A 27,531-nucleotide genomic window follows, 5' to 3' on the forward strand; every position below is an offset into this window, starting at 1 on the left:
TAGCAGATCTACAAGCTCATAGCACGGCACTTAGTGCTGCACTATGAGTTTGTAGTTCTGCTATTCTAAAAAAATCTTGAAAATTTGAGCAAATCTTTGAATATATGTATTTTTAAAGCAAACATTTTTAACCCAAATCTTTGCTTCTTGGGGTCCCTGGAACAGATTTGCACAAACCTTCACGATTTTTCAAAAATAGCAGATCTACAAGCTCATAGCGCGGCACTCGGTGCCGCGCTATGAGCTTGTATATCTGCTATTTTTGAACAGCCAAAGAAATCTAAAATGACAGAGATGCGTTCCCGTATTGAATGGGTTAGAAAGAAACGTGAGCCACACTTTATAGTTAACGGTCTAGTTTTCTAAGACCAATTGCACCCCTGACTCTTTTGGGAAAAACCCTCTTTCCAGGCCACTGCGTTTTTCCCCTGGCTAACTTGTCCAAACACACCGGTTCTGTGTCTGTGTCACCAAGTGTGGGCAGCCTTTCTGCCCTGCAGTTGTTGACAGGAAATGGAGGTGAGGGTGTGAGTGTAACAGAGTGGGAGCTCAGCAGCCTGTGATGCGACTCAGACAGACAGTGGATCGATGGTCTGCTGCTGGTGATGGAGGAGAGGAAAGGGGGGGGGGGGTCGTTTCTCATTGAGCTGCGCTGTTAATGGCAAAATGATCACATTTGCCATACTGACGGCAGCCGCAAATTTCCATTTCTCTTCTCGAAAAGACTGCATTCTTATTCTCATCCTCATAGTGAAAGGTGCTTTAGACAGAACAAGGTACCCATCTTCCGACTCACACGTGCGCACATTTTTGACAGGTGTAATAATGGCATGGCTTCCGTGTGGATCTCAGTCTTCATGTGGTCAGCCTGTGATGTCATGACGTATCTATGACCGTATCACAAAAAATGTGGGCAAGGTTTCAGCCCTATAACTGACTGCCATTGCACTTCCATTGTGAAATATTAAAGTTAAAACATATTTCAAAATATATATAATACATTATTATCTCCACACACAAGCTGTCGTGTGTGGAGAGTGGAGAGAGTGGAGAGTGGAGTCCTTGGTCTAGTAACTGGCAGCGTGCACAAAGAGATTTGGCACTGATCGGTGCAGCAGTCTGCAAACAAACAGACAAATAGACAGACAGATCCATTTGTAGACTTGTCTCCTACAAGAACACTCACTCGGGTCCAAAAATTGACCCTTCTGGGCCTGTAACTCTGAGAGTGTACAAATGGAACCACATGGACCCTCACGGGTCCATGTGGTAACATTTTGTACACTCTCAGAGTTAAAATAAACACTGAGGATTTAGATGGTAGATCTGCGGGGGGTCGGTGGCCTAATCCATCCATATCATCTGTAATCCACTCAGCTGTGATCAACGCCACCACCTGACACTGAGTGATATAGAAACTAAAGCTCATTGACAGGGAGGGTCATCGGGGGCCCCATGGTGAGCCAGAAAGTGTGTGTGTGTTGCCACAGGTTACGTTGATCCTGCTCTCATCTGCGTTATAAAACCAGCTGGGGAGAGCATATATATCTATATATATTTTTTTTTATATGTATATATATAAATATATCCCTCCCTATATCACACACCGCTCTGTTCAACCAGGTTATGGCTTTGTTTGGCTGCCAAGCGGTGATGAGTGCAATTTATTGAGCGAGGCCTGTCATTATGTTAAGCTGATGTCCATTACATGAATACTGGCCTTGGCCCGTTGCTCGCTCTGAGCCGACGGCATTGATTTGCACTTCCTATCCATCACAGGTGGGGCGGCCTTGTTTTCATAGCATCAGCACATGTATGCTGTAGGCTTCCAGAGGGAATCCTGTAATAACATCATGGTCCACTGTAGGTTAATAGTAGGAGTACAGCACTTACATTTTCAGGGTTAAGCATCCCAGTGCAGCGCAATGGAAAAGAACATGCCAATCATGTAGCCAGTAGGGAATGCATTGTTTGAACCAGCGGTTCTCAAACATTTTCATGTCAAGGACCCCTACATTGATATGTATTTGGCTATGGACCCCCATTTGGAGATATTTTGTGTCAGGGAACCCCCATAAGATTCGTAGTGTTATTTTTTTTTAAAGATTATTCAAACAATTTCAAGATTTTTCTAAATGTTTCCAAAATAGCAGATCGAAAAGCTCGCAACTCGTCACATCGCAAAAACCTGTTGTGAGCTTGTAGATCAGCTATTTTCAAATAGCCAATGTATAAAATAAGGGTAAAAGCGGTGAAACTGAAACTGCAATATTAACCTATTTTGTTGGGGACCCCCTGGAACCCCCCTCAAGGACCCCAGACCCCACTTTGAGAACCACTGTACTAAACCAAAATGTATAAAATGATGCAATGCAAATGTCATGCTTTTCTATGTCATCACCTACTGATTTCACATTCACAGCAAGATAGCACCATCGCATTTAAACTATTTCAGCAATTTCAACAATAACACAGGTAGCAAAAGCAGTAACTGCTGACCGAGTTCTCCTCAAGCATCTGTTTAGCAATGCTTGCTTAAAAAAGAGGTAGCCACTGAATACATGAGTTCTTATTTCACTATCCTAGTACTGTACGAGTCCTTTACAAGTCCCATGAAATATTTATTATTGCTAGGTCGCAAGTTTAGTAACTTTGTCCCTGTACCACTTAGCAAGTTAAACAAAATATGCCCAGAGTTCCGTAAAAAATTATGTAGTTAAACCAATTTGAACCGCACTGAAACGTGGATAATTGTACACCGTGTTTTACACCTACGACTGGGAAAAACTATATTAGAAAGGTGAATTGGCTGATGCATTCCTCAGCGTAGTGGCAGCAAGTCAGGGTTTACATAAGCTTGTGTGTGTGTGTGTGTGTGTGTGTGTGTGTGTGTGTGTGTGTGTGTGTGTGTGTGTGTGTGTGTGTGTGTGTGTGTGTGTGTGTGTGTGTGTGTGTGTGTGCGCGTGTGTGTGTGTGTGTGTGTGTGTGTGTGTGTGTGTGTGTGTGTGTGTGTGTGTGTGTGTGTGTGTGTGTGTGTGTGTGTGTGTGTGTGTGTGTGTGTGTGCATGTGTGCGCGTGTGTGTGTGTGTGGAGGGTACAGTACAGTACAACCACCCATCATCTTTCTGTGAACCTGTGTGCCATCCATACAACCCCCACCCTAACCCACGAGAATTATTTGTTGCCATGGAGACAAGCTGGGATGGTGTTCAGTGGTAAGGTCTACTCTATAGCAGTGATTCTCAAACCTTTTTTGTTTTCAAGGACCCCCAGTTTGATATACCGTGCCTTAGGCAACGGACCCCCCACTGAGGATTTTACACTGTAAAATCCTCAGTGTTAATTTAACTCTGAGAGCCCGTAAGGGTCCACTCGCTTCCATTTGCACTCTCTCAGACTTACAGACCCTTGCATAAGGTTCTCAACGCCAGGTGGTCCCCCGCACCAGGCGTTGAGAACCAGTGGTGTATGAGGCCTCTCTTGATCAGCATGTAGGGCATGTACGTTACACACAAGATGTACACACAAGACCATCTTTCTCTCACGCACGCACGCACATGCACATGCACACACACACACACACACACACACACACACACACACACACACACACACACACACACACACACACACACACACACACAGCAGTAGAAAATCCCTTTGTTTTATTATTCGCACACTCTGAATGTTTCTTACACCATTTTCATGCGTTCAGAGTTAAATTAACACTCTATATTAAGACGTTTTCCCTCCAGTCAGGTTAACCAGTCACGTTATACGGTACAGACAGGACAATCTCAACCAAGCACCGCATGTCGCGCTGGCATTTTCTGAAGAGCTCTTCTCCTTTTTGTTTTCAAACACTCCAGTGGAGAGTGCAGTCACTGTGCGACAACAAAGCCGTACTGGATTGGAGTCAAGTGATGCAGGGACTTATCATGTCAGCAGCATGCACTAACCAGCCAAGCAAACCTGGGGACATTCACAGTCTGATCTCACAACACATTTCTCTCTTTTGCTATTATTACTGCTGCATGCTTTTTCCAGCTAATTGACGTGTAGCCCCCCCCTCTCTCTCTCTCTCTCTCCGTCTCACACACACACTCCCCTCTTCTCTCTCTGTCTCCTCCATTTCTCTTGTTTTTCTGTCTGTCTGTCTTTCTGCATCTCTCCCTTACCTTACCGTCTCGGTTACCTGCCTGCCTCTCTCCATCTCTGCTCAGTCACACTTTGTCACTTGCCCCACACTCTTTCCTTCTCTTTACAGGCAATTACTCTGAATCTCCCACCATATCTCCCTTGTTCTTTATCTCTCCTCCCCCTCTCCCCCTCCTCTTGCTGCCATATATCTGTCTCTTACTCCTTTCTCCCCCCCCCCCCAGCGCTCTCTCTCTCATAGTCTCTTGGCTGTTTGCCTCTAATGAGATCAGTGGAGTCTCCTTTGTTTCTATGGTGATGCCTCTAGTCATCTCCGCTGTGGCTTTCCCCTCCCATCATGCATCCTGATACAGCAGTCACACATGCTAGCCTCTCTCTCTCTCTCTCTCTCTCTCTCTCTCTCTCTCTCTCACACACACATTCACTCACTCACTCACTCACTCACTCACTCACTCACTCACTCACTCACTCACTCACTCACTCACTCACTCAGGTTTATTCTGTTCTATACGCGTCTATTCTCTGTGCCTTTCTATTTATTGTCTTCAATTTGTCATTCTTTTCTTTCCTCTTACTTTCTCTCTCCATTTTCCTTCTTTCTCCTCCCCTGCTCATTTGACAGTCCTCGCATGTGTTTTCCTTCTGTGTCTCCTTCTCACATTCTCTCTCTCTTGCTCTACCAATTCGCTTTCTGTCAACTGTCTATCCTTCCAGCTATGCCCATCTCTCAATCCCGTAATCTAGTTTTCCCTCTCCTCCCCTCCTCTCTCCTGCCTCTCTTCACTTATACCCCCCCGGCTGGAAGGCAGGGAGGAGGTTATGTTTTCACCCCTGTCCGTCTGTGTCCGTTTGTGTGTCTAATCAAAGAAAACCAAAGCAAAGTAGTAGACCGATCAGTGTCAAATTTATTTAGAACATAGCAATGTTTATTTTATTTGCCCTACATCTGTCAGTTTAGGGCATGGAGCCAAGTTCTTATTTTTCTCATGAAAAACTTATGGACATTAGATTTCACCTAGAGTATCCTAAATTAAAATTGGCTTAAGGGAGGACTGCCGGCCACGTCACTCTGACTCAGACATAACCATAAGCAAACCCCATACGTCCATATATAGGCATATATATGGAGATCCGGTTGTCCAGAGCCACAGATCTGACCGCTATGCAGATATGTTCACATGCATATACCTGTATGGGACTGACCGACTTATAACTCTAAAAGTATAATATTTGCTTCTTGAGTAGAAATAAAAGTATTGAACAATTACTGAAGAAAGTGAAAAATACCTCAAAATTGTACTTAAGTAAAGTACTTGAGTAAATGTACTTAGTTACTTTACACCACTGGGGTACAGGGAGGGTACTACAGTGGAATTGTGTGTGGTCTCTGATTCACTCAAGCACACAATCACAAAGGACAAGTAGGAAAAAGGTCCCTGCTGAGCACAACCAAACCTGTCTATCACCACTTCGAATCTGGTGCTGACCATGCATGTCTGTGTGCTTCCAACCTGGCGGGGGGGGGGGGGGGTGTCTTTTTTTCCTTTTCCCTTCTTTTTATGGGGCCAGGCTTCCAGCATGGACCCATATTGTTATTGGCATTATTCCGTTTCTTCTTCTTCTGCCACTTTTGGCAGTTCTGGCTGAACCGTGCAGTCGCTTTTTATGAAACTCGGCCATATGATAGATGGTCATGAAAAACGATCAAGAAATAATTCTCACAATCTTTCGTCAAAAGGTGGCGCTATAGCACTCAATTGAAAAATGCCAACTTTGATCAGGTACAACTCATGCCCTGTTTCACCTACAGCCATGAAACTTCGATGCACACATGCGTCTCCTCATGCTGAACAACTTTCACACTCTGACTTTTGACCTCTGACCTTTAGATCTCCCACCATTTTGAATTATATGAAAACCAGTTAAAACCTATCTCCTCCTGGGATTTTTGAGTAATCTGCACGAAACTTTTTACACATGAACTTTGGACCTATACCAAAAAACGTTTGCAAAATATCTTCCATAAGTGAAAAAATGAAGCTTTAATGAGCCAATGAATATTGCAGTTTTATGACAATTATTCATCTGCCCCTAACTCATACATGCAGACTTACCATTCTTTGAAACTTTGCAGAAATGTAAAGGGCCATTCCAAATATCACTGAAACCAATCTTACTCCAATTGGTCAAACGGGGGCGCTATAGCAATTTTTTGAAAATTGAAACTTTAAACAGGCAAAAGTCATGCCTCGTTTGGCCGACAGCCATTAGACCTGCTTACACATGTGCCTTGACTAATGAGGAACACATCTATCACGTTGACCAGTAAGCACCGCCCTTAGGTTGTCCGCAATCTTGAGCAGTTTGAAAAACACTTAAACCCAGGATTTTTCAGCTATTTGCGTGAAACTGTATGATCAGTGTGATCTCTTTTTTCAGAGGTTTGTCTCTTGGTCCAATAGCGTCCCGCTTAAGTGTATGTCTCACAACCTCAAGGTCACAGGTTCAAGCCTCACTTGGTGCAGACTTCATCTAAGTTGCATTTCACACAACATGACTATCAATGAATACATTTGCAATTGTTAAAGATAACATGAAATACTTAATTGAGTGTTTTTTACATACTTCATTGTGAAAATAGCTGATCTACAATCTCACAACTTTTCAGATAGCAATGAGAGTATGTTTTTTCAATGTATAACATACTTCATTGTGAAAATAGCCGATGTACAATCTGACAACTTTTAATGGTTTGTGAGCTTGTAGATCGGCTACTTTCACTAGTTTTGGTTCTGAGGAGATGTACAATTTCTTCATTGGTAAATGGTTTGTGAACGAGTGATCTTTGTGTTAGTGAAACAGGGGCTTGGGTCATGACAGAAGGCAAGAGTTTGTGATCCTCAACAGACGATATCAGCCTGGACAAAGCTATAGCACTATAGGTAGTGTTGCAGCTACCTAAGAGTGCCTCATGATCGCAAGGTTGCCGGTTCAAGCCTCACTTGATGCAGACTCATTTAAGTTGAATTGCAAAAAACATGACTCAATCTATTCCGTTTCCATGGCTCTCTCTCTCTCTTCAATCTATTCCGTTTCTATCTTCAATCTATTCCGTTTCCATGGCTCTCTCTCTCTCTTCAATCTATTCCGTTTCTATCTTCAATCTATTCCGTTTCAATGTCTCTGTCTCTTCAATCTATTCCATTTCTATCTTCAATCGATTCCGTTTCCATGTTTCTCTCTCTCTCTCTCTCTCTCTCTCTCTCTCTCTCTCTCTCTCTCTCTCTCTCTCTCTCTCTCTCTCTCTCTCTCTCTCTCTCTCTCTCTCTCTCTCTCTCTCTCTCTCTCTCTCTCTCTCTCTCTCTCTCTCTCTCTCTCTCTCTCTCTCTCTGAGGGTCGGCCATAGCTGAGTGGTTAGTGAGCCTGCCTAGGGAGCCAGAGGCTCTGGTTGACCCAGGTACGATTCCAGGCCAGGTCAGCAAATGTGTCGATGAAACGAAATTTGTCCCTGAGCAAGACTCTTAACCCCTAATTGCTCACAGGCCCTCATTGGAAACAAGACCGCAAGGACTTTCATGAACTGACCTGTTAAAGGAATTATCATTTCTCTTTCTCTCTCCTGGCCCCATATTATCGCTGCTTGCAGCTATATTTTTCTTTTCTTTTTCTCGCAATTTTGTAGTTATGCCAATTCCTGATTCCCTGTGGATTCTAGTCTCTTATCACTGCTATAACTACTACACCTGGTCCTATAGTAAGTGCACAGACAAGCATATCTCCTCCGACACATCGAGGCTGCTTCTTGTCACCTGATAGTGAGGAGGTTCACCGGGAGCACGTATGTGCTCCCGGTGAACCTCCTCACTATCAAGTGACAAGATGTAATGCACTGGTTCCCAAACTTTTTAGCCCAAGACCCAAAAAAGAAAGCAGACGTTTGGAGTTACTTCTTTGGCTGATCATTTCAGTGCAATGCCACCTCATCAAATTGCATCGTAGCTGATAATCAATCCATGTAGTCAAACCAATATGTCATGTCTCATGCTTTTTTTCATTGTTTCCATCTACCTATATCAATGTCCCTCGATGTCTGACCACAATCTGCGCAATAGGCTCTATGCACAGCAGCCATATTGGACAGAAATTGGGCCCCTTCCTTGCTTCCTTCACAGGTGTTACCAATGACACTAATGAAGGTTCTGTTCCAGTTAGTGTAGCACAGTGGTTATCAGACATTTTAATTTCAAGGACCCCCATAACTATGAGAGTGTACAAATGGAACCAAATGGACCCGGGAGGGTCCATTTGGTTCCATTTGTACACTCTCAGAGTTACACCCTCTCAAGGAACCATGAGGGTCCCTGGACCACACTTTGAGACCCACTAGTGTTTCTAGTGAGCCAACATGCACAACATCAGCACCCTGACTCTGTTAGACCAGAATGGAACAGAGCCTTCATTAGTACCATTGGTAACACCTGTGAAGGAAGTCAGAAGAGACCCAATTTCTTTCCAATATGTCTGCTGTGCATAGAGCCTATTGATCATATTCACACGGCAGCCATTTTGCTCTTACTTCATACTCAGGCTCATGAAGTAAGTATGAAGTAAGAGCAAAATGTCGGCCGTGTGAATATGGTCAATGGCAAATCCTCAAATAATATTAAGGGACTTTGGAGAAGAAAAAAAAAAACGGTACTAAGAAGCTCACTCTGAGCAGAGCAACAAGGGCAGCATAATTTGATTTGTCACAGGAAGTGATCCTTTCTGTCTGCCCAGTGTTCTGCTTCTCCTCGGCTTCCAGCCAAGTCCAAGCCAGCTATGGTGCTGCTGCATGAATATTCAACTGAATATTACATTTCGGGGTCAGTCAGAGATCTCTCAGATACAGATTACATTATTATTTTATTACAGTATTCAGTTTTCAGGCCCAGGAGCTCATTTGTGTCGACTGTGGAAAAAGTATCCTATAAATTAATCCTTAGGCTGCTTAGAAATCACAGCGCTTCAAAACCTCCCATACATAGGGTATGTATGATTATTATCATCATTTATTCATTGGAATGTGAAGATTTAGTTTGGTGGTTCAATGTGATACGGTACACTGATGGTCAAATTGCCCAGTTAGCTGGTGTTGGCTGTGTTTAAATTGCCCATGCCGCATCACTGTACACATATAGGCTACCGATCATAACTTTCAGAGCTTAGGCTAGATACACTAAATATGTGAAATGACCAAATATTTACACATGACAGCAGAATGCGTAGTCATATACATGTTGGAATAATATTTCACAAATTTCTTTCCCCATTATTGTTCTCCAATTCTTCAACAAACAATGCTGGAAATAACCACATGTATTTTAGGCATATTTACAGATTTTCTTACCTACAGTACAGTACTTTAGGCAAAAAACCTAGAGTCTTTGTCACTCCTTGCCGGGGGCTTTGCTTTTGCTACTGTAAAGATATGAATAAAACAGGCGCAAATGCTGTTCGCCTGGTTGCTCTTATCTCTCACCTTACACCGGGCTGATTTCACAGCACAGGATGCTCGTGGGAGGATTTCTCTCTCTTTCTCTCAGATCTCAATCATTCTGAAGAAAATCTTCAGAATATTGAAGTGGTAGAGCAGCATACGGTTGCAGTTCCATCTCACGCTGTAAGAACAAGGTTCATTTTAACATATGTAATCTGTTTTTTTACCACATGAACCCTAAGGCCCCTGCTCTGTGGCGCACATTGTGAGCTTTTAGAAGAGATTTGTGTGGACGGAATAAAAGAAGGGGACCAAATATTAAGTATAGACCACTGGGGGAACCCAGTCAACGAAATACATATGTTTAAGCCTTTTTTTGAGTGGTGCCAACCACTCCTTTATCTGACTTTGTCTGTGTGTCCGTATGTATGTATGTATGTCCAATAAACAAACATTGATGACAACATCAATACGGGGCTCATCAAAGGCACCACTCTCTTCACACAGGGTGTGATTTTTATTAATACTATTAAGAAAGTGTGAACATTCTTTAAAGAGGGTGAGAAAAAATGTTTTCTTTCTCTTAATTGGCCCCAATATGTTTTTGTGTGACATTGTAAGCTTATGACGTCAAATGATGCTACCAAATTGGTCCATGCAGTGTACATGACATTGTGTCACATGAAAAGTGTACATTGTGAGAATGACTCGCTTTAGAAAAAAGTTGCTGAAACCTGCCTTCCAATACATCATTTGTGCACCTGTGTCAGTTTCAACCTCAGCCTTATTGTCACATGACAGTCACATGACAGGTTCACAGGTGTGAACAAGTGGGTGAAATTATTTGTCGAACAAGCTCTGATCATTTGCAGTTTTCAAGAAAACTATAAGTAAGTAATATATATACGGTGCATGGTAAATGGTGGTACAAAAAAAGGCAATGGAATGAGCCAGTTAAAGTAGCAGCAGATGTAGCAAAGGATTATTTACATAAGGTGCATGGTTTTAAAAACCCAATTGCAATAAGATGAGGCAGTTAAATAGAAACATAATGCTATGCGTGTATAGTCTCTCCTGCATTTGAGACATAATTTAGTCATTGTTTACATCAGTGTGCAGCAGCAGCAGCAGAGCTACACTGTGGTGTGGTGTTCTACATATAAAAAGTACTCCCATGTAGCTGACTGTGCCGTCAGGACAGCCTGCATGGTGTCAGGCGGGACTCAGCGCTTGTTCAACAGTCTGATGGTAGTCAAGTGGAAACTGTTCAGAAGTCTGCTGGTGGAATTGCTTTAGATAAGTCAGTATCGCTTCCTTGGCACATGTGTGCATGTGAATGCCTTACAGTTGAGCTCTGTGCTCTCCTCTACACATTGTTGTCTATTTTCCTCTGCTAGTGGGTATCCCCCACCCCCTGGCATGGCTTGTGCAGGATGATGCTAGACAGTGGTGGAAAAAGTACTCAAATTCTTTACTTAAGTAAAAGTATCAATAAAAAAAAAATGAAAATACTCTGTTACAAGTAAAAGTCCAGAATTAAACATGTACTTGAGTAAAAGTACAAAAGTATTGGCATCAAAATGTACTAAAGTACCAAAAGTAAAAGTACTAAATATTTGAAAATAGCAGATCTACAAGCTCACAACGCATCGCGATGCGACGCGTTGTGCGCTTGTAGATCTGCTATTTTCAAATAGCCTAGGTATAAAATAGGGCTAAAGTGGTTAATGTATGTTTCATTATATCATAGTTTATATCTGAAAAGTAACTAGTAACTTAAGTTTTCAAGTCAATGTAGTGGAGTAAATGTACAATATTTGCCTCTGAGATGTAGTGGAGTAGAAGTCAAAGTATTGGAAATTGGAAATTCGGAAATTTGGAAACTCAAGTAAAGTACAAATACCTCAAAATTGTACTGAAGTACAGTACTTAAGTAAATGTACTTAGTTACTTTCCACCACTGGCTAGTGGGTATCCCCCCTGGGCATAGCTTTTGCAGGATGATGCTAGCTGAGTGTGTGATGTCATGTCATGTAGGCAGGGTGACTATGTTTTCGAAAACCCAAACCGGGAATTTAGATTTCAGATTTCAGATTAGATTCAGATGGTGAAAATAGCCAATCTACAAGCAAGTGTGTGGTGTGGTGTTCTATTCCTGAAGCAGTGTGAGACCGTTATCTACTTCAGCTCCCCTACTGTATATTCTGCCCACCTGCTTCACTGAAGATTGAGTGTGTGTGTGTGTGTGTGTGTGTGTGTGTGTGTGTGTGTGTGTGTGTGTGTGTGTGTGTGTGTGTGTGTGTGTGTGTGTGTGTGTGTGTGTGTGTGTGTGTGTGTGTGTGTGTGTGTGCGCGTGCACGTGGCCAATCCCTTTGGACTGTCTGCCTGCGTATAGGTGTACATATGCTGTGTGCCTGGGGCACCTGAGTGTATAGTGAAGTGAATTTGTCTGCACGTGTGCTGTGCACGCGTGGATGCATGTTTGTGTGTGTGTGTGAATGTGCAGTCTCCTTCGGAGTCAGCAGTGTGAGCTCAGGGCTATAATTACTGAGCTAGCAAACCTGCCCATGAATCCAAATAACATAGATTGTAATTCATGTTGAATGACTTGTTGTGCAAACCGGTGTAAATTAAATCTACGCTGTGTACCATGTTTAGCATTTGTATGCCAGGGCAATACGGCGAGTCCCACTGTGCATAGGGGTGTCGTACGAGCTAAGGGACACTGACAAAATGCCTGTTAATGGACTGCACCGGAACACTGAACTATGGAAGCCAGTCAAAGTGTGAGTGTTTTCTTCATAATTGTGACTTAAGGTCCTTACACACTAGGAGCGTTACGGATAAACGTCCTATTTTAGGCCACACATAAAATAGTTGTATTTCAATCAATAAGTATATAAAAGATACATTGCAGGGTTAAGTTGGCTTTGCAGAAATAAATGATTTTAGCTGAATACTGACAGTCTTTGTGCCAAAAGCGCAGATAATTAATTTCTTAACGAAACAGATAATATTATGTCTGTAATTGTAACTGTAATTACAGATTTACGGCCTTTAAGCTGTGACATTTATTAAAGACTTGACCTGTAATGCTCCACACAGAAAGTTTCAGTCATAACAGATTTCATTCGCTACATTGTTATTAAAAATAATTAATATTACTGTTACAAAGAGTAAGGCATTGTGACACACGCACGCACGCACGCACGCACGCACGCACGCACGCACACACGCACACACACACACACACACACACACACACAATAATCCTCACAATGAGTATTTCTCAAATTATACTATACTTGTGGGGACATTCACGTTGTGAGCTTGTCGATCTGCTATTTTCAGCTAAAGCTTTCCCCACAATACGGATGCTGGGGTTTAAGTGGTTAATAAATCACAAAGCAGTGACTGTCAATTCTCAACAAAAACTCTCTCTCTCTCTCTCTCTCTCTCTCTCTCTCTCTCTCTCTCTCTCTCTCTCTCTCTCTGTGACATTACTTAATTGTTTAATATGCTGGCATGGCACTCCTTCAGACCCAGCCTCCACTCCCTCTGTTTGTTTTGGCTGGGGAGGGGCCAGCCCTATAAACGTGAATGTCTCTGTCTGTCTGACTGTGTGACGAGGTTACACACCATTGGTTGGCCCAACAACGAATGAAACATTTGCAGAGCAAATCATCCCTCCAGGCTATGGGATGTGGTCTAGCCCATCAGACACACCAACCTTTTCCTATCCTTTGCAGTTATAGTGCAGAGCATTTAACTCACATTTGCCCCTAAAAATAGATAAGCGCGAACTGGAAAAATAATTAACAAGCACAGTAAAGACAATACAAGCACAATAAAGACACAAACATAATCATTTCAGTCCAAAGTTAAATACAATTCATTCAAAGTTATTTGAACTTTTTTGTAATCAAAATCCACTATTACAAACTGCCCCCCCCCCCCCCCCCAGTCCCATGCTTTTGCATGATTAGAAACAATGATTAGTCATTGGTTTGGATTGTAGAAGAAATTACGTATTGCCTCTGGACAGCACGTGCCAGAGAGAGAGAGGAAGATAGAGAGAGGCAGAGTGCGTGTGTGAGAGAGAGCGAGAGAGAGATAGAAAGAGAGAGAGAGACAGAGAGAGAGCGCTACTTCCAGGCACTTCACAAATGCACTTATTTTTTACAGTCAATGGAAAGCACTCATTTCTGGTGAAAGAACGTCATGATTGATAAGATGATAGACATCCTTTACTGTCCAGTCCAAGGTTTCCGTTAGCCGGTATATGCCGGCCATTGACCGATTAAAATCTTAATTGGCCGTTAAATATTAATATTGCCGGCCTTGCCCGGGTTTGAAAAAAAGTATTTCATTATTTTTTGTATTATTTTGTATTATTATTTGGATATTAAATAAATTAAAACAATATGCTCAGCCTAGTTGGTTTATACCGTAGCATGGCGGTGTCACAACGATTTGTACCAAAAAGAGCAGATCTACAAGCCTGCAATATCACAGAACGTTGTGTTAATCGTACATCTCTTGATAGCTCGTAGATCACTCCTGACTGCGTTCTGGTCTTTTTGGAAAGCGACATCCCTGCATGATGGAGTAGATGAATTATGTTTATGGAACGATACAAACGCAGGAACAACCATGAAATGGTGGAAAGAAGCCCTGCATGCGCCACAATAATGAGGTTTACCCATGATCCACTGGGTGGTGCACACGCACGTATCTGCAAACTCGCACGTCACATGTATTACATTATGGCACAATGCTCTTGGGGCCAAAGAAATGCCATAGTGGGAACGCTGGTCAAGTTTTGACCTAATCTTGTTCTCTCTCCCTCTCTCCCTTTCTCTCTCTGTGTGTCTGTGTGGCTTTGTGTCTGTCTGTCTGTCTGTCTGTCTGTTTGTCTGTCTGTCTGTCTGTCTGTCTGTCTGTCTGTCTGTCTGTCTGTCTGTCTCTCTGTGACTCTCTCTCTGCCTCTCTCTCATAATTTAGTTTCTTTGCAGGGTTCACGTTAGGTTCCCTTTGAGAAATAATAATGACCTTTGAGTTCAGTTGTCAGTGTTCAGTCAGGGACTCTGGGGAACACAACAGCACTCCACACACACACACACACACACACGCACACGCACACGCACACACACGCACACTCACACGCACACGCGCGCGCACGCAGCAAAGACGTGTTCAGAATGTCTTCCGTGAATAGATAAAGGTTACAGGTGTCAGATGGTGTCTACTTCTAGTTTAGTTCTGCTAGGCCAGCTGTGTCCCCTGGCATGTGTCAGTGTGAACACATCATTATGTTGTCAGATAGATGCTGTACACAGCAGCTGTCAGCAGTGGTGTAAAGTAACTAAGCACATTTACTGTACTTAAGTACAATTTTGAGGTATTTTTACTTTGAGTATTTCCAATTTTCTGTACTTTTACTTGTACTTTTACTTCTAAAATAGCCGATCTGCAAGCTCACAACACGTCACGATGCGACGCATTGTGAGCTTGTAGATCTGCTATTTTCAAATGATTTTATACAATTTGAAAACATGACATGGCAGATTTCAGCATAATGAGCACTTTAACTTTTGGTACTTTAAGTACATTTTTATGCCAATACTTTTGTACTTTCACTCAAGTAAATCCTGAATACCAGACTTTTACTCCTAACAGAGTATTTCTGCATTGCAGTAACTTTACTTAAGTAAAAAATGTTGAGTACTTTTTCCACCACTGGCTGTCAGAATGGCTGGACTTATAGGCAGCAATTCTTTATGCCATCTTGCTGCACCCGCAGTAACTGTACTATAGTCTCCATTGAAAGCATGCTGTTCTTTGATGTTGCTCAGGTCCTACCTTGCTGTGCTCCTTTCACGCTGTTTCGTAAATCAAAGATTACGTTTTTAGTCGTGAGATTTTATTTTGCTTTAATTTGAAAAGAGATAATTATCCCAAATGATCAGATGTGTTTTACTAATTGATAATGAAGCTAATCTCTTTGTACATTTCACTAATGTCATAGGAGTTTATGCATGCACACAGGCTGCCTAATAATTTAGGCTGCTACCCCCACCTCCTTCCCCCCAGGCACTCTTCATGATAAATGCCTTTGTTGTTGCATAATGCATGCCAGGTACTCTCTCTACAGCACATCTCTCCTAAAGACATGCTTGGTCCGTAATTCCCTTTCATTTGTATCACTTCATTCATTTTCCCCAACTAACAGATCATTATTTGTTAGTTGTGATGGATTAGTGTCGAGTAAATTCTGGAGCAATCAGTGTTTGTGGAGGTAAACGGAGTCAGGGACACTTCTCATTATAAGATTATTACATGAGCTCGTGGGACTTGGGAGAACACTTAGGTCGGTGCTCTCCAGCAAAAGTAGGGAGCCGAGCATAGCAAAGATAAGGGGAGAGAGAGCTTATGTCATAGGACCAAGCTATACTGCAATACCAGGCCTGTGCCATGGCCCACGGCCGAGTCATACCAGAGACTATAAAACATTGCACCATGCCTTCCTGCTTGGCACTCAGCATCAAGGTTTGGACTGGGGGGGGTAAGTCCATACAACATGCTATGTCCAGGGGGCGTACTTGTACGTCAAGCTGCCTCAAGTTAAGAAACAGTGATATGACATAAGTGTTGTCTTTTCCTGGTAAAATGGCCGATTTACAAGCCCAACAACGCGTCACGTCGCAAAAAAATACAATATTGATATTGAGGTCAAATAAATATTGTGATATACGTATAATTTGGTCTGTATCGGCCAGCTCTACCTGCGACTGTAAGTCGGAGATGCACAGTTCAACCTCAGTCTCTGCTACTGAGATGCTCCACTGGAGTAACAGGGTATGACTGTGAACTGCCTTGCTCAAGGGCGCATGGATGGTATTTGGTGGAGGAGCGTTACTGATTCCCTTTCCATGCCCAGATTTTCTGAGCCAGCCTCATGGATCCAAAGCGGCAGTGATTATGAACAGGCTTCTGCTAGTTTCTGATAGCAGTGGCAGCAACACTGGCTCTGTGCTTTCTTTCCTCCTAAACTATCTGCAGCTCCATTAGCCAGCTAATCGCCTAGAGCACTGTTTCCCCCAAACCATAGGGCTGTCACACAGTTTGGGGCGCGGAACCCGTTTTTATGGGTGATCAGTAGATTTCTCGTTTTTCTTTAACGTTGACTACAGTCTGGGAACCCCTGTCCTATAGCATAACCCAGTGGTTCTCAAACTTTTTCATGTAAAAAAATGTCATGTCAAATTGACACTTATTAGCCCGCGGACCCCCATTTGAAAAGATATGCCAGGGACCCCCATAAGAGAAGATGTTTTACGGCTCTAGCAGTGATTCTCAACCATTTTGATTTAAAGGACCCCCAGTTTGACATGCATTAGGCTACAGACCCCCATTTAATGGCATTTCTATCACTTGGACCGCAATTTATATTGTAAAATCTATGTCAATTTAACTCTGAGAGTGTACAAATGGAACCAAATGGACCCGTTAGGGTCCATTTGGTTCCATTTGTACGCTAGCTGGGGACCCCCTGGAACTCCCTCAAGGACCCCTGGGGGTCCCCGGACCCCACTTTGAGAACCAGTGGCATAGCCCATGATAGAAGAAACGGGACTCAATTCTCTGGTTCATCCTGTATGTTGTTTTGAACCAACTCTCTAGCCAAACAATTTGGTTATAATAGCCTATGTTGTTGATTAGGGCTGCACAATATATTGTCATCACACTATCAGCATGCGCTATTTACATTGCACAAGACTTTCATATGACAAAAGAGATTATTTATCTCGTTTTCAGGTTTTTATTCATTTCAGCAATCCATGTATATATGGTTGTTTTTGTTTGATCAGAAGCAAATGTTTTAAGCGGAGCAGTGAGAAACTATATTGCCAAGTTGGTGGTATATATTCATTGTCAGTAGCAGCTGTAGCCCGCGGTGCAATGTTTTCAGTAAAACTATGTTATTGGAATGGAAATAAAATCCATTTCTTTCTCCGTCTTCTTTCCAGTGTTTGCATCCATTCATTGTCTGGGTTCTATGTTATCAGTAAACCAGAAAGAACTGCATGCTTCAGTATTTGTTTACTTATCGCGAGTCGTCATCACAATATTCAACAATGTTATCGCATAAGGCATGTTTTCCTAATACCGTGCAGCTAACCCAACCCCCGGTCATTTGTTTTTTTATCACCGGTGGGGATATGTTTTATCCCTGCTTCTCGTCAGACTTAATTAAATACATGCATTTCCTTTTGGGAAATGTACACTGTCTGAGATGTTTGATAATATCACAATTTAAAAATCTAATTAAAAATGTATGTTACTAATTACCATGGGGTAATTGTTTTTAAGTAAAAAAAGAAAAGCCGTTCTAACACACAGTCTATCTGACACTAGATCGGTTATTTGTTGAAGGAAGAAGTCAAACCCTGGACTTACAGTAGAGTATTCTGTACACACATGGACGACCTGACAGAAATAATGGCTGTGAAAACCTTCAATATTGACACTGTCTCTCACTGGAGTCAGTCTGTGAATGCGCGTCGCCTTCATATTTGCTTAACATTTTCTGATCTAGCTCACATAATGAGAGGACGCACAGGGGAAACGGCATCACTGGACTTCCTTTATGTGCAAACACTTTGCTTTCATCAGATCGCACCACATTTTTAGACACACTCTGATTCTGATAACATCCTTTGATTCATCACCGAAAATGTACAAATAAATATTTGTAACTATTGCATTATCCTGAAACTTTGTTTTTCTCCATAACCATACCCATAGACATATACATATATACGTTGTTGTACAAGGAAAGTCTGCTCGGCTTGTGTGTGTGTGTGTGTGTGTCTGTCTGTCTGTGTGCAGTGCACTGCCTGGATGCGGCCGACAGAGTGCGCCAGAGTGCAGCTACAGTCAAAACACAAACACACACACACACACACACACACACACACACACACACACACACACACACACACACACACACACACACACAAACACACAAAGTCCGTAAATACACAATATTTTCGAGCGTTCGCTTCCAGCGTTCGCGCGTCTTACTTGTATTTATCAGTATCACAATGAAAACACACAATCTTAGAGTTTGGGGGGGCCCACTTGCAACACCCTCGCGGGCCCACCATATGGGACCCGGCCCACAGGTTGTGAATCGCCGTCGTAAACCATTTTTTGGTTCTACTGTGTAAGATTTAACCACTTGAACCCTCTATACTTAGTGAAACGGAACTGAGTTATGGTAAACTCTTTCCCTCTATACCAAATTTCTTTGCCGAAAATTTACAAGCACACATGCATCGCAAATGTTCCCGCCGCCAGAATAGGGATGCTAGGGCTCAAGTGGTTAAGAAAGACTGGTCTACAGTGGTTACTGCACTACTAGTGTGTGAGGTAGGTGCAGGATGAAAGTTTCTACCATATTGCTTACAGTAGAGAGTCTGAAAAGGCTCCTTTTACTGGGTAGATCAATTATTTATATTTCATGATACTATAGCTCAGTAGAATAGACATGCATTGAATGCAGTCACCCACAGCTAAGCAGACACTTTACCACACGCACACGCGCGAATCCGCGCATAGCCTCACACGCGAGCACAACCCGCACGCACACACGTACGCATGCGCACACACACACACACACACACACACACACACACACACACACACACACACACACACACACACACACACACACACACACACACACACACACACACACACACACACACTCTCTCTCTACACACGCACACACTCTCTGACTAGGATAGTATACAGTAGGAAATTAAATTTGGACGGAGAGCAGCAGCCATTTCCCTGATTGGCTGACGCAGCTGTATGTCACACCGCGTCTCTTCCTGTGTCTGATCTCCACCCCTCCAGCAGTGCAGCCGAGATAACACCTTTGTCTCTGACGCACTTCGTCATCAAAGTAATTCCCCCCGTCTTCATTTCAACCATTTTTACCATCCATCCAATTAGCAGGAGTGTCAGCGGGGACTGTCATAAGCTTTAGGATTAATTACCAAATAAGAAGAGACAGAAAGGGGAATTAACGTGTTTTGTGAAGTGAGACGCCGGGGGAAGGCCTTCTCATTGTCCTCTGACAATGGTTTAACAGTGGTTAAGAGACAGACTCTTTAACCCATTAAGACCTGAGGCCGCGGACACCCATCTCAAAATATTTTGTTCTAGGGACCCCCCAGAAGCAAAGCACGAAATTTTCAAGATTTTTCAAAAATAGCAGATCTATAAGCTCGTAGCGTGGCACTCGGTGCCGCGCTATGAGCTTGTAGATCTACTATTTTTGAATAGCCAAAGTAATCTAAAAATGGCACAGATGCATTCCCGGACTTTATGGGTTAACCACTTAAAACCCTGCCGTCCTCATTCTGGGGGTGAACATCCGGCCAAAAATAGCCGATCTACAAGATGCTTTGCGACACGTGAGCTTGCAGGTCTGCTATTTTCCGAGATTTGATGTAGAGGGGGGGCCTACAGTAGCATACTGCCCTACAAAGCCAAAGTGCAGTGACTACGCAAAGAATCGAATTGATTAAGGAAAGGGCATTACAGTGTTTCGATTGGCCAGCCAAATGGGTTTTGCTTATTTATTTATTTATCAGGGACAGTGCACATTAATCAACATGTCAGTTTTCACGTCCACGTAAATGAGCCAGAGTTTTAGCCAAAAGCTAATTTCCATCTGTAGTCCCTGAGCAGGCTGTTAAAAAGTGGTGATACAGCTATCCATACAAAAACAGACATCAATACAATGCAAGACAACTAGACATAGTACAGGAGACAGAACAATTACAGTAAAATGAGAAATGACACCAGTGACAAATTATCGTACTGTAAGTAGCGTATGTAAGTGATATTGCGCTAATTGTTCATAATCTGTTCATGAGGTATATGTTTATCCCCAAAATCATGAAGGCTGATTTGTTGTTAGTTGTCAGTGTGTGCAAAGTTACTGCACTTTGGCTTTCTAGGGCGCTATACAGTAGACCCCGGGGGGAGTCTGGTCAACTTTATATACCGTAGAGTTTAAAGGGATATTTCACTTTCAAATAAAATAAACATAAAAAAAATACATTAAAAATAAATGAAAAAAGTAATGGAAAAATCACGACCCCCTCACCATTTAGAAGAACATTCTAATGTGCGAGGGGGCTGTGGTTTTTTCGAATACTTTTTTCATTTATTTTCATATATCTTTTTTATGTTTATTGATTTAAAAGTGAAATATCCCTTTAAGTGGTTTTTGACCAAGGGAGGAGACAGACTTTGTAAGTTATAGGTTTAATGTAGTTATTTGATGACCGACGTAAGCCCATTAACTCATGTTCATGACCAGTCCTAGGCTGGTAATATTAGGTTGCTGGTAAAAAGCAAACCAGTGAAATCATAATCATTTCATTCCTTTCTCCACCGTGCTCTCTCTCTCTCTCTCCTCTGTCTCTCCCTCGCCTCTTTGTGAATAACTCCTCACCGTGTCCAAATTCTTCTGCTCATTCTAACGAAGCACGTCCCCAAAACTCTCTGTGGAGTCACTGTTTTCCTGTGATTGGGGTGTTTGTGTGTGTGTGTGTGAGGGTGTATTTGTGTGTGTATTTGTATTGCATTTCAATGTCTGTGTCTCAGTGTGTGTGCGTGTGTGTGTGTGTGTGTGTGTGTGTGTGTGTGTGTGTGCGTGCGTGAGTGCGTGCGTGCGTGCGTGCGTGTGTGTGTGTGTGTGTGTGTGTGTGTGACTGACGCATTACACACACACACACACACACACACACACACACAGTCACTGACTGTGTGTGTGTGACTGTGTGTGTGTGTGTGTGTGTGTGTGTGTGTGTAATGCGTTTGTGTTGTGTTATGCGTGGGGCTGTCACGATTACACACTTACGTTGATGATTAATTGTCACACGAATAATTGCGATAAACTTTTTAATTGTGTCTTTGGCATTGAACATTGAACATTGGAACATTGGACACTTTTCAACACGGAAACGATCATGACGATTATGGAAAAAATAATTGCAATCATCTCAGATAATTGCGATTATACAATGTAATAATGTAATAATTGTGACAGGCCTAGTTGTGCATGTATAAGTGCGTGTCACTGTACCCACCCAGCCATCTGTGTCTGGATAAACACAGCAGCGCTGGCCTGCTCTCCCCATGGAGTGGGCAGCTCAGCTCACACCAAGCACCATGCAGCTCCATTGGTGCAGCCAGCAGTGGCCTAGACTAGAGGAGGACAATAAATGCTGCCTGATTGGACAGTCACAGCCTGTGGAGCTGAGTGGATAAATGCACATCTGTCTCTGTCTCTGCCTCTGCCTCTGCCTCTGCCTCTGCCTCTGCCTCTGCCTCTGCCTCTGCCTCTGCCTCTGTCTCTCTGCCTCTGCCTCTGTCTCTGCCTCTGCCTCTGTCTCTCTGTCTCTGTCTCTGTCTCTGCCTCTGTCTCTCTGTCTCTGTCTCTGTCTCTGCCTCTGTCTCTCTGTCTCTGTCTCTGTCTCTGTCTCTGCCTCTGTCTCTGCTTCTGCCTCTGTCTCTCTGTCTCTGTCTCTGCCTCTGTCTCTGCCTCTGCTTCTGCCTCTGCTTCTGCCTCTGCCTCTGCCTCTGCCTCTGTCTCTGCCTCTGCCTCTGTCTCTCTGTCTCTGTCTCTGTCTCTGCCTCTGTCTCTCTGTCTCTGTCTCTGTCTCTGCCTCTGTCTCTCTGTCTCTGTCTCTGTCTCTGTCTCTGCCTCTGTCTCTGCTTCTGCCTCTGTCTCTCTGTCTCTGTCTCTGCCTCTGTCTCTGCCTCTGCTTCTGCCTCTGCTTCTGCCTCTGTCTCTCTGTCTCTGTCTCTGCCTCTGCCTCTGCCTCTGCCTCTGCCTCTGCCTCTGTCTCTCTGTCTCTGTCTCTGTCTCTGCCTCTGTCTCTGCTTCTGCCTCTGTCTCTCTGTCTCTGTCTCTGCCTCTGTCTCTGCCTCTGCTTCTGCCTCTGCTTCTGCCTCTGCCTCTGCCTCTGCCTCTGCCTCTGTCTCTCTGTCTCTGTCTCTGTCTCTGCCTCTGTCTCTGCTTCTGCCTCTGTCTCTCTGTCTCTGCCTCTGCCTCTGCCTCTGTCTCTGCCTCTGCTTCTGCCTCTGCCTCTGCCTCTGCCTCTGCCTCTGTCTCTGCTTCTGCCTCTGCTTCTGCCTCTGCTTCTGCCTCTGCTTCTGCCTCTGCCTCTGCCTCTGTCTCTCTGTCTCTGTCTCTGTCTCTGCTTCTGCCTCTGTCTCTGTCTCTGTCTCTGTCTCTGTCTCTGCCTCTGCCTCTGTCTCTGCCTCTGCCTCTGCCTCTGCCTCTGTCTCTCTGTCTCTGCCTCTGCCTCTGCCTCTGCCTCTGCCTCTGCCTCTGCCTCTGCCTCTGTCTCTGTCTCTGCCTCTGCCTCTGCCTCTGCCTCTGCCTCTGCCTCTGCCTCTGCCTCTGTCTCTGCCTCTGCCTCTGCCTCTGTCTCTCTGTCTCTGTCTCTGCCTCTGCCTCTGCCTCTGCCTCTGTCTCTCTGTCTCTGTCTCTGCCTCTGTCTCTGTCTCTGCCTCTGCCTCTGCCTCTGTCTCTCTGCCTCTGCCTCTGCCTCTGCCTCTGCCTCTGCCTCTGCCTCTGCCTCTGCCTCTGTCTCTGCCTCTGCCTCTGCCTCTGTCTCTCTGTCTCTGTCTCTGCCTCTGCCTCTGCCTCTGCCTCTGTCTCTCTGTCTCTGCCTCTGTCTCTGTCTCTGCCTCTGCCTCTGCCTCTGCCTCTCTGCCTCTGCCTCTGCCTCTGTCTCTGCTTCTGCCTCTGCTTCTGCCTCTGCCTCTGCCTCTGTCTCTGTCTCTGTCTCTGTCTCTCTGTCTCTGCCTCTGCCTCTGCCTCTGTCTCTGCCTCTGCCTCTGTCTCTGTCTCTGTCTCTGTCTCTGCCTCTGCTTCTGCCTCTGCCTCTGTCTCTGTCTCTGTCTCTGCCTCTGTCTCTGTCTCTGTCTCTCTGCCTCTGCCTCTGCCTCTGCCTCTGTCTCTGCCTCTGCCTCTGCCTCTGCCTCTGCCTCTGCCTCTGCCTCTGCCTCTGTCTCTGCCTCTGTCTCTGCCTCTGCCTCTATCTCTGCCTCTGGCTCTGCCTCTGCCTCTGTCTCTCTGCCTCTGCCTCTGCCTCTGTCTCTCTGTCTCTGCCTCTGCCTCTGTCTCTGTCTCTGCCTCTGCCTCTGTCTCTCTGCCTCTGCCTCTGCCTCTGTCTCTCTGCCTCTGCCTCTGCCTCTGCCTCTGTCTCTGCTTCTGCCTCTGCTTCTGCCTCTGCCTCTGTCTCTGTCTCTGTCTCTGTCTCTGCCTCTGTCTCTGTCTCTGTCTCTCTGTCTCTGCCTCTGCCTCTGTCTCTGTCTCTGCCTCTGCCTCTGCCTCTGTCTCTCTGTCTCTGCCTCTGCCTCTGTCTCTGTCTCTGCCTCTGCCTCTGCCTCTGTCTCTCTGCCTCTGCCTCTGCCTCTGCCTCTGTCTCTCTGCCTCTGCCTCTGCCTCTGTCTCTGCTTCTGCCTCTGCTTCTGCCTCTGTCTCTGCCTCTGCCTCTGCCTCTGTCTCTGTCTCTGCCTCTGCCTCTGCCTCTGCCTCTGTCTCTCTGCCTCTGCCTCTGCCTCTGCCTCTGCCTCTGCCTCTGCCTCTGTCTCTCTGTCTCTGCCTCTGCCTCTGTCTCTGCTTCTGCCTCTGCTTCTGCCTCTGCCTCTGTCTCTGTCTCTCTGTCTCTGTCTCTGTCTCTGCCTCTGCCTCTGCCTCTGCCTCTGCCTCTGCCTCTGCCTCTGTCTCTCTGTCTCTGCCTCTGCCTCTGTCTCTGTCTCTGCCTCTGCCTCTGCCTCTGTCTCTCTGCCTCTGCCTCTGCCTCTGCCTCTGTCTCTCTGCCTCTGCCTCTGCCTCTGCCTCTGCCTCTGTCTCTGCCTCTGCCTCTGCCTCTGTCTCTCTGCCTCTGCCTCTGCCTCTGCCTCTGTCTCTCTGTCTCTGCTTCTGCCTCTGCCTCTGCCTCTGCCTCTGCTTCTGCCTCTGCCTCTGTCTCTGCTTCTGCCTCTGTCTCTGCCTCTGCCTCTGTCTCTGCCTCTGCCTCTGTCTCTGCCTCTGCCTCTGTCTCTGCCTCTGCCTCTGCCTCTTCCTCTGCCTCTGTCTCTGCCTCTGCCTCTGTCTCTGCTTCTGCCTCTGTCTCTGCCTCTGCCTCTGTCTCTGCCTCTGCCTCTGTCTCTGCCTCTGCCTCTGTCTCTGCCTCTGCCTCTGCCTCTTCCTCTGCCTCTGTCTCTGCCTCTGTCTCTGCCTCTGCCTCTGCCTCTGTCTCTGCCTCTGTCTCTGCCTCTGCCTCTGCCTCTGCCTCTGCCTCTGCCTCTGCCTCTGCCTCTGCCTCTGTCTCTGCTTCTGCCTCTGTCTCTGCCTCTGCCTCTGCCTCTTCCTCTGCCTCTGTCTCTGCCTCTGCCTCTGCCTCTGCCTCTGCCTCTGTCTCTGCCTCTGCCTCTGCTTCTGCCTCTGCCTCTGCCTCTGCCTCTGCCTCTGCCTCTGTCTCTGCCTCTGCCTCTGCCTCTGCCTCTGCCTCTGTCTCTGCCTCTGCCTCTGCCTCTGTCTCTCTGCCTCTGCCTCTGCCTCTGCCTCTGCCCCTGTCTCTCTGTCTCTGCCTCTGCTTCTGCCTCTGCTTCTGCCTCTGCCTCTGCCTCTGCCTCTGCCTCTGCCTCTGTCTCTGCCTCTGCCTCTGCCTCTGTCTCTCTGTCTCTGCCTCTGCTTCTGCCTCTGCTTCTGCCTCTGCCTCTGCCTCTGCCTCTGTCTCTGCTTCTGCCTCTGCCTCTGCCTCTGCCTCTGCCTCTGCCTCTGCCTCTGCCTCTGTCTCTGCCTCTGCCTCTGCCTCTGCCTCTGCCTCTGCCTCTGCCTCTGCCTCTGCCTCTGTCTCTGCCTCTGCCTCTGCCTCTGCCTCTGTCTCTGCCTCTGCCTCTGCCTCTGTCTCTCTGCCTCTGCCTCTGCCTCTGCCCCTGTCTCTCTGTCTCTGCCTCTGCTTCTGCCTCTGCTTCTGCCTCTGCCTCTGCCTCTGCCTCTGTCTCTGCTTCTGCCTCTGCCTCTGCCTCTGCCTCTGCCTCTGTCTCTGCCTCTGCCTCTGCCTCTGCCTCTGTCTCTCTGTCTCTGCCTCTGCTTCTGCCTCTGCTTCTGCCTCTGCCTCTGCCTCTGCCTCTGCCCCTGTCTCTCTGTCTCTGCCTCTGCTTCTGCCTCTGCCTCTGCCTCTGCCTCTGCCCCTGTCTCTCTGTCTCTGCCTCTGCTTCTGCCTCTGCTTCTGCCTCTGCCTCTGCCTCTGTCTCTGCCTCTGTCTCTGCCTCTGTCTCTGCCTCTGTCTCTGCCTCTGTCTCTGCCTCTGCCTCTGCCTCTGCCTCTGCCTCTGTCTCTGCTTCTGCCTCTGCCTCTGCCTCTGCCTCTGCCTCTGCCTCTGCCTCTGCCTCTGTCTCTGCTTCTGCCTCTGCCTCTGCCTCTGCCTCTGCCTCTGCCTCTGCCTCTGCCTCTGCCTCTGCCTCTGTCTCTGTCTCTGCCTCTGCCTCTGCCTCTTAGAGTGTACAAACAAACCTTTTCAACATTACATCATCAACATTGGCCATCATCTTCAGTTTTATAAGTGCTTCATTTATAACACACATAGAATAGTGTTTTACACACAAAAATAAATACAATTATACAAGCTTTAGTAAGTTCTCACTATAAACCCCTTTGTTTCAGAGGATATAATTAACAACAAATATTATATAAATACTGCATAAATATTCCACTTAAAGGGATATTTCACTATTTCAAAAGAAGTTTGGGTCATTTTATCGTCTACTCAGGCTTTTGTGAGCACCCCAGACAGTTTTTAAGGTGCTTGATTCAGTATTTAGAATTAGATATATCATTTTATCAGACACGCCCCCTTCCTATACAAGCCCATTATAACTTCAAACTCCATTTTTAACATGTTAGATTCATCAAAAACACCCAACCTATTTGACAGTGCAGAAACATAATTCCCTTGATGCATGTAACATTGACGAGTGTCAACAAGCGTCAGCTGGACACAGACACGCACACACACACACACACACACACACACACACACACACACACACACACACACACACACACACACACACACACACACACACACACACACACACACACACACACACACCTGCCCTCTGCAGTGCTCAAACTGAAAGTGACTGGAGTGTCTAATTTCTCTCCAAAAGCCCTTGACTATGCTAGAATATGATTAAGGATTACTGTGATTATGGTAAGCTCACATTTCATATAACACACACCATACAGTAAGAACTCTAACTTTCACTTGCCCCTCCGCAAAAAAAAAACATTTTTCAAAAAAAGATCTTTGATTAGTGGGACATTGTTCCGTGTGTGGGACGCAGGACATATGGTCCATTCCGGGACTGTCCTGAGAGATGTGGGACGGGTGGTCACAAGTCACCCTACCCTCGCTGTTCTCTCCCACCTCAACTCTCTTTTTCTTCTCCTCTCCTCTACTCTGTTCTGTTCTGTTCTCCATCTTTTCCTTCTGGGCTCCCTCTTGCTGCATCTGTCCCCCTATTGTGTCCTCACCTCTCCTCTGTCCCCCTATTGTGTCCTCACCTCTCCTCTGTCCCCCTATTGTGTCCTCACCTCTCCTCTGTGCATTGGATGCAGAGCTGAAGGTGCAGACAGATGGCAGCTAACAGGAGGAAGTGGGCTTTTCAAGCAGAAGACTCTTGATTATGTTCAATCCCTAGGTGGGGGGAGAGGGGGTGAAACAGGGTGAAATAGAATGAATGGTGAAAGGGCAGAGGGAGGGAAAGAGGACAAAAACTAACTCACAGACAGGATGACAGTGATG

General features: G+C 45.3%; 1 protein-coding gene across 1 annotated transcript in view; it reads left to right on the forward strand.

The window, feature by feature from the left end:
* cacna1ba (calcium channel, voltage-dependent, N type, alpha 1B subunit, a) overlaps positions 1-27,531 on the forward strand; it is a gene marked incomplete at its 3' end in the record, with an annotated part of 165,251 nt that overhangs the window by 16,497 nt on the left and 121,223 nt on the right.

Source organism: Gymnoscopelus microlampas (genome assembly GCF_963454915.1).
Source record: "Gymnoscopelus microlampas genome assembly, chromosome: 4".
Lineage (NCBI taxonomy): Eukaryota > Metazoa > Chordata > Actinopteri > Myctophiformes > Myctophidae > Gymnoscopelus > Gymnoscopelus microlampas.